Raw genomic sequence first — 12,837 nt, forward strand, 5'->3', positions numbered from 1 at the left:
TCCACGTTTTATATCCCCTGCCATCAGTAAATACTACGTAAGGTTTAATACTCAAGTTTTTGGTTTAAGTTTTACATTTGGCTGAAGTGTCCCAATGCGATGTTTAGAGCAGATTAGTGCAGCTATTACATTTTACAATTTAAATCCTGCATCGCATAAACCTGAACAACTTCAACTTTTTTTGTTACATTTTTTGCAAGTTGAGACTCCAGAGGTTTTTTTTTTTTTTTTACCAATTCTGAATTTAGTCTCGAGATGTGCCACAATTTTATCCCAAATTCCCTTAAACACATTTTCTTTAAATTCCCTCCCAAATTTGTTTAATTTAACCCCTCCCTCCCCATCATTTTGAATGAATTTTGAATGTGCATGAAACAAAATGACGTCTTGACAGCCAACATGACTTACATTCATAACTTCATGTTGCCAAAACTCATAAGTGACACATTCAAACCAATAAAAACAGATCTTGCAGACCAAATATATTTTTGCTTTTCGACTGCTGGCCACCCTAAGCTGGAAAACAATATTGTTCTTTTTTATTACTCATTTGTTCATATACTAGACCAATTTCATGAACAAATTTGATCAGTTAACACATTTTAACTTCAAAACTTGGATTGTAAAGAGGCCACATATGAGTTTTGGGAATACTGGTCAGGGATAGACTGGCAAAGACCAACTTAAGAGTGGTCATCTTGATGGAAACAATACAATTGTGAACTTAAAAAATTGAAGAGCAGAAAATAAAATTGACAATGAGAAATGTCAAATCCCTGACCAGTGAAGCTTAGTCATGACGTCAACAAAAACAGAAAAACAAAAATGATTTACCATCATTACATGCAGCCTTAAGATGGAGGTGTTATTGGAAGATTTGGTAAAACAAATATTGGATGATTCTGAGGACATCCGTTGAGTTGAAGCTGCATGTAAAACAGTAAATCCATCCAGACTTTACCCAATCACAACTCACACAAACTCATTCAAAATCTCTCAGGCAATCTTTCATAAACATTCATTCTTCACTTTTTGGTTTTGCTTTAAATGTTTATCTTGATAAAAAAAAAAAAAAAAAAAAAAAAAAAGGAAAAAAAAAAACAAACTCAAGCTTTCCACCAAAAAATTATGAAGCAAAGTATTTTCTACTTTGTGTAATTGTAAATGACTAGTGTAAACAATGAATCACTTACAATTTGCTTTTCAAAATTATTTCATTTAAGATTAAAAAAAAAAAAAAAATAATAATAATAATAATTTAGGAATTGGACCCAGTGGTCAAAAAATGACTAGAAAGCACCTTAATCCTCCTCTAGATTTTATAAAGCAGATTTTTATACTTTGAAACTTGTTAGTATGCACTTTTTCCAGTTCTTAAAAATAACTTATTTCCAAATTATTTTTAAGAAGTAGACAAAGTAAGTCAGTGCCCTAGCTGAGCATAACTTTGCTTTGAAAAATCCCACCCAAAATCTTTCATACCCCTAGATCTTTTCCCATCAATTTAAACATCAAAAATAAATTTTAAAAAGTGAAAATATTCTTTTTTATGTCTTTTTTGTAGTTAGTACGCTCTGTAAGGGGAGGGGAACAAAATGAAAGTCACAGCTGCCTCTTCAAAGATGCTACAATTTCGCTTTTGACAAAACATTCCAACCCTCAAAGATTGTAGAAAATAAACTGTTCAGGGAAAACTGAAAATTGCTACTGCGATAATCGTTTTGTCTTTATCTAAAACAAAGCTGAATTCAAGGTTGAAATATGGGCCACAAAATAAAGTGTTTTTGCCTGCAGTTTGACAATTTGAACAAATATAAGTGATTATCCAGTAGCAACAAAATGAAAAGACAATGCTTAAGAGCTTGGCATCAAATCACTAAAAATATATTGGCAACAAATACATTCACCAACTTGATTTTGACATGGTGGTGGGGCTTTTAAAATAAAATAAATATGCTATAGAGCTAAAGTTGTAGTTATTACCTTCCACTTCTTTGCACAAAATACCTTTTGAGAGCTAGTTGCTGGAAATATAAACCAAACATCAAAACTAATCTGAACCAATGCAGTAGTCCTAGCTTTACCAGCACCTGTGGCCTATGTTGAACAATAGACACCTGACATATGAAGTTTATACTTAAAAATGCCTCCAATTTGCAGCATCGCTCACACATTGTGTCAAAAACACTCATAAATTAACTTTCTACATCATTTTCACAGCCTAATGTTATAGGTAGTCCTCTGCTCATTCAACAATGTAATAGGGAAACAGTCCTACAGTAATTGAACAAAGCTGCCCTTTTTATTGCAACAATCACATTCACGATGAAGGATGCTTGTGTTTTGAGTAATTTGCTTTTGCATAAAATGTCTAAAATTAAAATTAATTTCTGTTTTCTGTGTTATATTGTGCTCATTGTCTGCTCTGGGTTAAACAGCAGACTGGATGAATGATGAGTTATAAGGCACTTACGTGACAACAGTAGCGTGTGGGTTTGACGCACCTTTGTAAAAGTGAAAGAAATAGGACCCAATGCTGGAAATGTAAAAAAGGACTAGGGTTCAGATCAGCTTTGACATTTGAGGAAGTTTAAATTATTTGGTGTGAAGCAGTGAGAGGTAATGCAGATTTAGAATGACAATGTCAGCCAAATTAAATTGAAAGTAAAAGAGGTGCTTTGAAAAAAAAAGAAAAAAAAAAGGCCTCAACATCTGCGTCACAGGCGTTGAAAACAGGAAATGTGAAACTGAAGAGTCGCCTGGAGCCAGAGTCTGTGCGAGAGACCAGTGCCATTCTGAAAAACAGGTTGATTTACAAAACTAAAGTTTAAACCATTTTATTAATTTACTATTAATCATTATACAAGCTATACATGTTTCTAGACACCAATATCATCACAATAAAATACACAATAGGGATTTGATTGAAACTTCTTTGTCTGTGCAAATTTTGCAGTGTTTGAATATTTTAATGCTTCAGCTTAAAAGGCCTGTAGCAAGGGACTTCAAGGTGCAGGTCAGATCAATGGACCATATATTTTAGCAATAAAATGCCTGCAATTTAATACAAGATTGATAGGCTTAATGTCACACCGAGGAACTTTTCAGCCAAAGGAATAGCATCTATGGAAATAACATTTTACAATTACAAACTTACTTTATGAAAAATGTTTGTGTGCCTCTTTTGGCCCTTAGTTTTTACTAATAAGGTTTAATTACAAACAACTAGCATTACTCACAGTTTAGGTGGTGTCCTGCGGGCGCTTCTCCTCGCCCTCCTCTCCCTCACAGTCGTTGACACAGTGGAACTCTGCCACGTACAGGCTCTTGTCAATGCTGCTTGGGATGGGCTTTATGTCCGTCACCAGCTGGTCCTCGATGGCCTTGAGGTTAAAGCGGTCCTCCGACGTGATCAGGTTGATGGCCAAACCCAAGTGCCCAAACCGCCCTAGAGGAGACAAGGGAAAAAACAAAACAAAATTAGATTAAAATGTAGACTAAAATGCATAACAGGCAAACATACAAAAGAAAAAGATTTTGAAGTTCTTGACCTTGACGCAAGTACGCATGTATGTGTTGCAATACGTGTTCATCTGAAGTTATGATAATCAAAATTCCTGAAGGTGGAGGGCATGGACCTATATAACATTATGGGAGATTCGCCATTTTTGACAGAAAAATCCAGACTTGTGATTTGCAAATGATGAACTATATAATTTACTCTGTCAGTTGAAAGACAAATATGGCAAATTTCCAATCACATCTTTGGGGTTGAATAATGGCACAATTTTCTGAAGTGTTTGTGACAAAAAGAATCTTCCTTTTGTTTATGTGATGCCAACTAATCTGAAATCTGACAGTTAAACCATTCCACTGTAGAATTCTGACCAGTCCTACAGAGCTATATGAAACTATTGGAATTCTACAATGTCACAACAAAATATTGAATTGCTTTGTAGGTTTTCATCAAAACTACAATTTTACATATTTCCTGTGTCACTTTACTGTCATTCCTGCTCTGAGTCATACAATGGGTTTTCCTAGCACATGGCATATTCTGAAGTCTGTATATAGGTTCAATGATAATAGTCATCTATGCAAAACTCACCAGATCTTCCAATTCGATGCAGGTATGTCTCTGCGTTTTTGGGGAAATCAAAGTTAATGACGACATTGACCGCCTGGATGTCAATACCTCGAGTGAATAGGTCTGTCAGAAAGTAACCATTTGATTATTAAAACAATCTTCATTATAAAAATACAATACAATGTAAAAGTGTGAAGCCACTCACCAGTGCAGACCAGGTTCCTACAAAGTCCGTTCCTAAAGTCATGGAAAACCCGATTTCTGTATTCCTGAAAAACATTTTGAAGAGTTCTTTAGGAGAATTTTTTTAACTTTAGATTTTTTGTGTTTGTTTTAACTTATTGTGTGCAAACAACTTAAAAGACTAAATCAAGCACAAAGCAAGTCTAATGCAATGTCCTTAAAACATTTATTCATACAAAAAAAAAAAAAGCCAGTCGGAGAACTTTTGTGTCATTACAATATATTCATTTTCTTGCTGTACTTTCATTATTGTGATAGACATTTTTGTGATGTATTGCGCAGCCCTATGAAGTAACCTGCTGCCTGGTTACATTGTGCGATGATCTCACCTGCATCATCTTAGCGTGGATGTAGAAGCAGGAATAGCCCAGCTGAGTGATCTTCTTGGCTAAAAGCTCGACTCGTTGAGTGGAGTTACAAAAGATGATCGACTGGTTGATCTGAAGCTGTGGGCAAGTGAAATAAACATAAGTCAATTTTAGCAGTTTATTAAGGGACCTTTTACCAGGAACTTGAGGACTTGAGTTATGGTTTGTTTAAGGCAGACATATTTTGGATGATTTAGTCATAATTTTGCACAATGTTAGCTGGCACAATTCCAAATCAAAGTAAAAATCCAACAGATATTCACTCCACTTGCTCGTCCAAGATTTTATTGCTTTCCTGGAATGTTCCACTGTGTGGCATTAAACTTATCTAATGAATCACAGATGTTTTTAATGTTTAAAAATTATTGTGTATGCGCCATTGCCTTGGAACAGTTCTGACCCGTAACTTGGCCTGGTAGATTCACCTGCTTGTCTCCATAGAGATTGGAAGTTTTATTCTATACTGTGGAACATCCTAAGGCGGCAATAATATCTTCACTGAGGCCAGCAGGTTTGGTTTACCCTTCAACAGAAAAGTTGCAGTCCAATTTTACTTTTACGTTTCTAGTGTGGGAACTACATAAGGATTTCATAATGTTTCTAATTTTAAATAGCAAGTAACTATGAAGTACTTTAGTGGTAGAAAAATGTAATTGACGTGAAATACTAGCGTAATAGGACACAAGGTTGGGTCAGGTACAGTGTAATTTGATCTTGAGACGGAACTACAGACAATCCACAGATTTCAAAGTGATGCAAAGTTGGCACTGTTCCCAGAGCAAGTAAAAATTTTGACCATGCACAAGTATAGTGTTTTTGTTTAAAGTGCTTAACAGTTACCATTAAACATGACACCAAAACCCATGAATGTGTTTGACACTAGGTTGAGATGTGAGCCGTACCTTTGAGAAGAGCGTGTTGAGGCAGTGCACTTTCTGGCGCTCTGTGACGTAGGCATAGTACTGAGTGATGCCCTTCAGGGTCAGCTCCTCCATCAGGTTAATCTCGTATGGCTTCTGCAGGTGAGACGCCTACAGCAAAACAGAAACGAAAACAATTAACAGTGAGTTAAAGGTGTGGAGGGGAAAAGGGAGTGGGTTTTATTATATAACCAGTCCTGGATAGATATTTTAGATACATTGTGCAAAATGATCTAAGGCTTTATTTCACATTTGAGTTTTCAGGAAACGTGTCTTCATATTAAATGCTGCATAACTAGATAAAAGATTAGGTCTGCATGATTCTGAAAAATGTAATAGATTTCTCTGACAAAATTTGCAATTAAGATTTGATTTATGTTGAAAAAGTAGGTGTGTGCATTGTAAACAACTCCAGGAGCATTAACATTTGAGAGAAGACTGAAATATGAACTGATAAAAGCAATCCAGTAGTCCAATGCATTTCAGAACATATTTGTAACGGTCTAAACTATAAAAAGGCAGGATATTTTGTTAGTAGTGGACATTCCATTATCCAGATAATTGCAGAATCTGGATTGGCAATTGTACCAACTCAAATTACAATTCTGATTTGCCTGATTCATTGTGAAGCCCCATGCGATATATGGAAAATCCAATGGTTGTTTTGGAGATGTGCAAGATTAAAATACTATGCTGTATTTTTTGCCAATAACATGGTAATTTCTTGTGCAAAAATAGGAATTCAAATTCGATCCAGCTGACACCTCACTTTCAGTTTCCCAACAATGCAGATTTGTCAAAACTAGGTGGAAGGCACCATTTCACCATACAACTTCTTCAATATTGCATCTTAACAACTGGCCTCATTTATAAATCAGTATGTCCCTCCAGGGCTTCCATGGCCCTGAATGCAATCTGTACTTTGATAGATGTGAGGCTAAAACAACTTGATTTATTTTTAGGATCTTAAATTACATCGATTACATCAACAAGCATGAAATTACACTGATTTATAATGAAACTTCCTGAATGGAAAAGGGCCAAGAAAAAGAAAAAAGAAACCCAAACACTAAACAAAATAATGTAACACAATGTAAAGTTGTTATACATATTAATGTTTTTTGATGAAGGTTCCTCCCAAAGCCATAGTGAAGACTGCTTAACTTTAACACATTGCTTCAGGCGCCGTCCCTGACGTTTGTTGTCGCTTATCAAAACAATGACACAATCTGTTTGCCACAAGCCACAACCGCCCTCAACACAAACAATCTCAGAGCTGCACAGTATATCAGCTACATCAGGAGGGGGAGGGAGAGAGAGGAAGGGGGAGTGTGAAACAGCAAGAGAAAGAAGGGGAAAAAAAGGAGAATGAGAAAAAGAAAAGGGGTTGAGAAAAAAAAAAAAAGCACTTTCGTGAGAGAGACAAATCGGGTGAGGAGGTGCCGAATGGCTCAGAGCCCAGAGTGTGGCTCAGTTGGCTGCAGTTACATTCACCATTAGGGGTGTCACAAAGTTAAGTTTCACTGTTACAATTATTCTGAGAGCATTGCAATACTAAAGTCTAAATCCTTTTCATCATCACTACTACAATTACTACATTCTACGTGGATAGCTTTAGAAAATAGTCCTCCTGATGAATAATTTTCATTTGCCACATGACATAAAACATTTTATTTTGGTTCTAATTGGCAAAGGTCGCCTTTTCAGTGATTAAGCAAGACTCACGACACAACAAACCACTGCTGCCCCACTGTGTACCTGGTATTCTCAGCAGTCTCCCATTCTAGTACTAACCAGGCCTGGCCTTGCTTAACCTGAGATCCGGCATTGTAACAAATAAGCAAAGCCATACCACCTTAACAAGTAAACTCAATTTTGACATTCTTGCTCCTACAATCCTAATTCTGAGAGGATACAAACTCCATTCCCGTGGTTGAATCTCACCATGAAGCGCTGCACGCTGATGGGGAAGGTGGCGGAGTAGAGCAGGATCTGTCGTTTTTTGGGGAGGAAGCTGATGATGTCCTCGATGAGAACCACAAAATCCTGAGACAGCAGCTTATCCGCCTGAAGGACAAAACGTTTGAGAAAAACTGGAGGGAGACATTTGCACTTAGTGCAGCGGCTATAGGCCTGAAAGCAGCAAAAACTAGGCCTGTCACGATAGCCAACTTTGAATTGCAATATATTGCTGAAACAAATATAAACGATAATACTGAAAATGATTTATGCCACTGACACAAAAACCTGAGAGGAGATTTAAACCACAAAAACTATTCTAAATCTTCAATATTGTTAAAAAGCCATGAGTTGCAATAAATGGTGAAAAGAAACACTTTAGTTCTTGGTTTGTATATGTACCAAGTCATAGAAGTAATTTATTCAACAGCTCAAATCTTATATTGCCAAAAAATAACAGGCTAAATATTTACACCATCCACCCAAAAAAGTGTTGATCCACCTATCATATATTGAATGTCAATATCGTGACGGGCCTAGCAAAAACAGATATTTTGTTTGAGCGTATCACCTGAACTAATACATAGAACTTCAAAATTTTTAAATTAAAACAAAGTACTGCACAAAATGTGACTACATTGCTCCTCGGTACACTCTTAGAATCCACACTACTTAAAAAAAAATAAATAAAAAAATAAAAAATCAAAAAAAAATCAAAAAAAAAAATCGACCAATTTAAATAAATCTATGATAATCTATGATGTCCATAAGTAAGGCCATTTTAAGACCAAATATAATTCTTGGGGCACTTTTGTAGATATTAAATGCCAATAGAATACATTTAAACATTATTAGATTTTCTCTAATTCTTTACCTCATCCATGATCATCATCTGGACTCGATCCACTTTTGCAACTCCCTTTTTTATCAAGTCCAGAATTCTTCCAGGGGTGGCAATGACAATATGCACTGAGACAGAACAAGAGCATACTTTAGGGTATTAAACATTCCTCCTGTGAATTTTAAAGCGCATATGACAATTTAGACTACTCATTTCACTAAAACATAACCAACACTTGTATTCAAAATATAATTGTTGGTTATGTTTTAATTTTCGTGGGGGTAAGATATAACAAATACAGAGACGATTCCCAAACTGTTACCGAGCAACGTATTATGTTAAACGCCAAACCCTTTTCAAACTGCACAATAGTTAATAGTTACAGTTAGCCAAAAAAATGTCTTCCATTCAAAATGCAGGGATAATTTATGTGCAACAAATTTTCTTTTTGATGACTTGGGTAGAGGTATTCCATTTTAGAACTCAGCACTACTTCCTGTATTTTTGTACTTTTAAACTTTTCCACAAACTATGGATAAATATATAGCACATCAGTTAAAGGATAGTTTTACAAGTAATATCCCACCAAACCCACCAGTCATGTGCCCTTTAAGATGAATACGCTAACCGCTAACCTGTCTCATCCAGACGCATGATGTCGTCTCTGAGGTTGGTTCCTCCGGTCGTTGCCATGACTTTGACGCCGCCCAAATGTTTACTGATCTGGATGCAGATCTGACTCACCTGCAGCGCCAGCTCTCGGGTCGGCACCATCACAAGTGCTAAAAGACAAATGGAAAACTTTGAAAGAATTAAGACAAGATATGCCTTTATTAGTCCCACAGTGGGGAAATTCCAGTAATTATAGATCATTTCAGAATAAAGACACATTACAGATAAGAAGATACACTGCCTGGCCAAGAAAAAAAAAAGTTGCCACCAAAAAAAGTCACACAACAATATTTCCTTGTATCAGCTTTAGCTTTGATTACAGCACGCATTCGCCGTGGCATTGTTTCAATAAGCTTCTGCAATGTCACAAGATTTATTTCCATCCAGTATTGCATTGTTAATGGTAGAGTCTGACCGCTGCACAAAGCCTTCTCCAGCACATCCCAAAGATTCTCAATGGGGTTAAGGTCTGGACTCTGTGGTGGTCAATCCATGTGTGAAAATTATGTCTCATGCTCCCTGTACCACTCTTTCACAATTTGAGTCCGATGAATCCTGGCATTGTCATCTTGGAATATACCCGTGCCATCAGTCAGCTGACCTCATTCTTTGAGCACAGACTGCTGCTGAACCTAGACTTGACCAACCAAGGAGGCTCATACCCGTTAGCTTAGTTAAATCCAGGTGGCGACTTTTTTTTGGCACTAATTTTCAGTTTACTGCAGCTCTTTGCTCAAACACAGACTTGCATGTAGACATGGCCAGCAACATGTGGACTTAATGGATTAGAGGTAAAGAACAAGAAGCAGATTTAACTTTCCAAAGCAATAGAAACGTACTAAATTTACATCAATGCTGATGCATTCAAAATCAGGATTACCTTTTTTTTTGCAACTCACCCTGAATGTAGTCCTTTTTAAGGTCTATCGCTCCAGCATTGGGATGAGATACGCTCCACTTTTCCCTGTTCCGTTCTTCGCTCGAGCCAAAATGTCCCGTCCAGAAAGGGCAATGGGAATGCTCTCCTCCTAAAGACATGTACACATGCACAAGGGGTCGATCCGTTTCCTTCATTACAGAGTTAAGGCATATTACACCATAACTATTGCTGCAACTAACAATTCTTTTAAGTCATTGACTTGTCAAGCAGTTGTCTCTATTGAGATTTCTGAAACATATATTTAACTAAATAAAAGCTTGAAATGTGGTATGAATTAAATAATTGTTGCAGCCCTAATGAGAACCAAAAGCACAAACCTGAATAGGTGATGGTTTCTCCCAGCCCATCTCAAAAATGCCCATCAGGAGTTCTCGTTTGAGACAGTAATCTTCAAATTCATTCCCCTTTGTGGCTGTGACATCCTACAGCAGACATGCTAACATTAGCGTTTCAATATAATTTAATATATATGTTTATGTGAGCCTCACCGATGTTCTAACGCGGTGGTCTTTGGGGGGCAGTTGCAGGTTCTTCTTCCAGTCGTCTCCAAACTTGATGCCTCCGGACTCTTGTGGGATGGAGCTCTTCTGTGGAGTGCTCATAGTTTTCCCTGGAGCTGGGATGGATTGGACCGAAGGCTTGGTCTGATCCTCTGAGCTGCCCATTCTGTTTGTTCAGTCCCATCACACTGGGTCCAACGGTTTCCGTTCTGGCTGTCGCCATTTTCTTGTCTTGAGTTTTTTTCAAAGTATTCGATTTTTGCCTCTTAGGGTTTCTTTAAAAATTCTTTCCAAAAGTAAAAAAGTCTTAATAAAGCATTAACAAACAATATTCTCTTCTTTTGAGTCCAAAGCTTTTAAACAGAAGTCAATTTGTATTATATACATATACACATGTACGTTCAGCTTTGTCCCTTTAACAAGAGTGACTGACGTACAACAACAAGAAAAACACTTTATACACAAGAGCTCTTCAAATGAAGAGAAATCTGCACTCAAATGCATCAATTTACTTGTCCACAATATAGAAAATTATACGTGAACAAGTATCAAAGCGTTCAAGTCCTGAAATAGAACAACTAAGGGCAATCTGAACTTGAGAAATAATTTCTTTCAAAATAATCTTAGTTCAATATTAGCTTTTGTTTCTAAATCATATCTCCTGGTTCCACTTTGTGTCCGTAGGTGTTGCTCGTTTTTCCTGTCCTTGAAAAAAAAGAATGTCCAACTTTGTACAAGATTCTTTCAAAAATCATATAGCATTTTATATTCTGTTTATTTCCACTGCGTTGCTTTTTGTTTCTTGCTTTCTGGCAAAAGCAAAGAGAGTGAAATCTCAACTCTTATGAGGGGTTTTCAAGTCCAAAGCAAAATGCTTTCCACCCCTTGAGTCTTTATCTGTGCTGCCTCTCAGCGTCCTGAACTCCACAGCTCCGAGTGTGGCTGGATCAACCTGCAGCTTCTTAGAGTCAACCAACTGCTCCAACTGGTCACCTAGACACAACCAATGACAAGGATTACACCATGTGCTGTAAAAACTACTACAAGACATTTTCCATATGAAAGACTCATGTTGACATTGTTGTCCAACTAGTTCCCCTCCCTGTAATAAGACCTGATTTGCATGTTGTAATAGCTGTTGCCCTTTCTCAGTCATCAAATTAAGAAAAAAGTAAAACCACAACAAACTGAGGTTGTTTTTAGTCGCTTAATTAGTCCATGGTCTCTCAGTTGACCAAAATGTTTATTAGTTGAGAAGTTATTTTACTAAGATTATATGATCCGAGCATTGGTAACTATTCACTTTTGATTTATAAACTATAACAATATTAAAATTTGATTTTGATTTAAGATAAAAAAAAAAAAAAAAAAGAATACCACCAACTCCATGCTCTACGAAGGCAACTAATGCCATCGCATTGTTGGGCTTGAAACAATAAGCGTAACATGTTTTAGCGACACACGATACAGTTGATGTTTAAACAAGGTTTGCCATGTCAGTATGAACTATATTGTCGCAGACATGAGTTTACTTTTTAAATCAATTATAGGGATCATAAAACTTGTCTGTTGACGGAAATCAGCATCTGCTTGGAACAATATGGCTAAGGTTAGCTTGAGTAACGCCACACGATTAAGCTAACAGTTCAGCTACTGACGCTTACAACATAAAATGTACCATTTATTTATTAATCTTTAGAGCGAATTGTTTCGTTGGGACTAGTATAGCGCGGCAAATTTGTAATTCAATTGGCATAATATCCAAACTGACATTTAAAGTTAAATTCAGTGCTTCAGATTGTGCTAAACTCGACCGCTACTTTAGCCATAATGACTCCAGTGCTAACGGCGGCTAATCTGTCCAGCGCACCCGGACTGTTTTTATCTGTATCGCTGCTGTTTAAACTACTTTATGCATACCTGTGGCGTCCTGTGTCCCTTTACAAAGGATGCCGAGTTACGAGTAATCAGTTTTTCAGTATTGACTTTAAAACAGTTGTATTTTAGTTGAAAAGGTTCGCGTCTTTGTGTATCTTCTTAAATCAACATGGTCGCCTTCTTCTTCGTCTCCTCTTCCTCGGGGACTCGCTCCTCCTTTTCACAGCTCGGGCCCAACATCACGGGCGCCTCCTACCATCACAGAAAGTTATCAGCAAAAAATGACATGTGGACAAAGCATAGCAGGATTACTTGTATATTTGACATCATCTGAGTATTATGAAAGCCACAGTGTCCAAAAATAGATTCAAATAAAAGCATTCATTTTTTTCCTTTTTAGTTGTGTTTATTGTACTGAAAAACTTGGGG

General features: G+C 36.8%; 1 protein-coding gene and 1 pseudogene across 1 annotated transcript in view; both read right to left on the minus strand.

Annotated features, from left to right (window-relative positions):
• usf2 (upstream transcription factor 2, c-fos interacting) overlaps positions 1–12,837 on the minus strand; it is a 142,645-nt gene that overhangs the window by 19,214 nt on the left and 110,594 nt on the right. The gene's annotated exons all lie outside the window — the stretch shown is intronic.
• On the minus strand, positions 1,541–12,603 carry LOC117378216 (probable ATP-dependent RNA helicase ddx6; annotated as a pseudogene).

This window comes from Periophthalmus magnuspinnatus, chromosome 11, assembly GCF_009829125.3.
Source record: "Periophthalmus magnuspinnatus isolate fPerMag1 chromosome 11, fPerMag1.2.pri, whole genome shotgun sequence".
Classification (NCBI taxonomy): domain Eukaryota; kingdom Metazoa; phylum Chordata; class Actinopteri; order Gobiiformes; family Gobiidae; genus Periophthalmus; species Periophthalmus magnuspinnatus.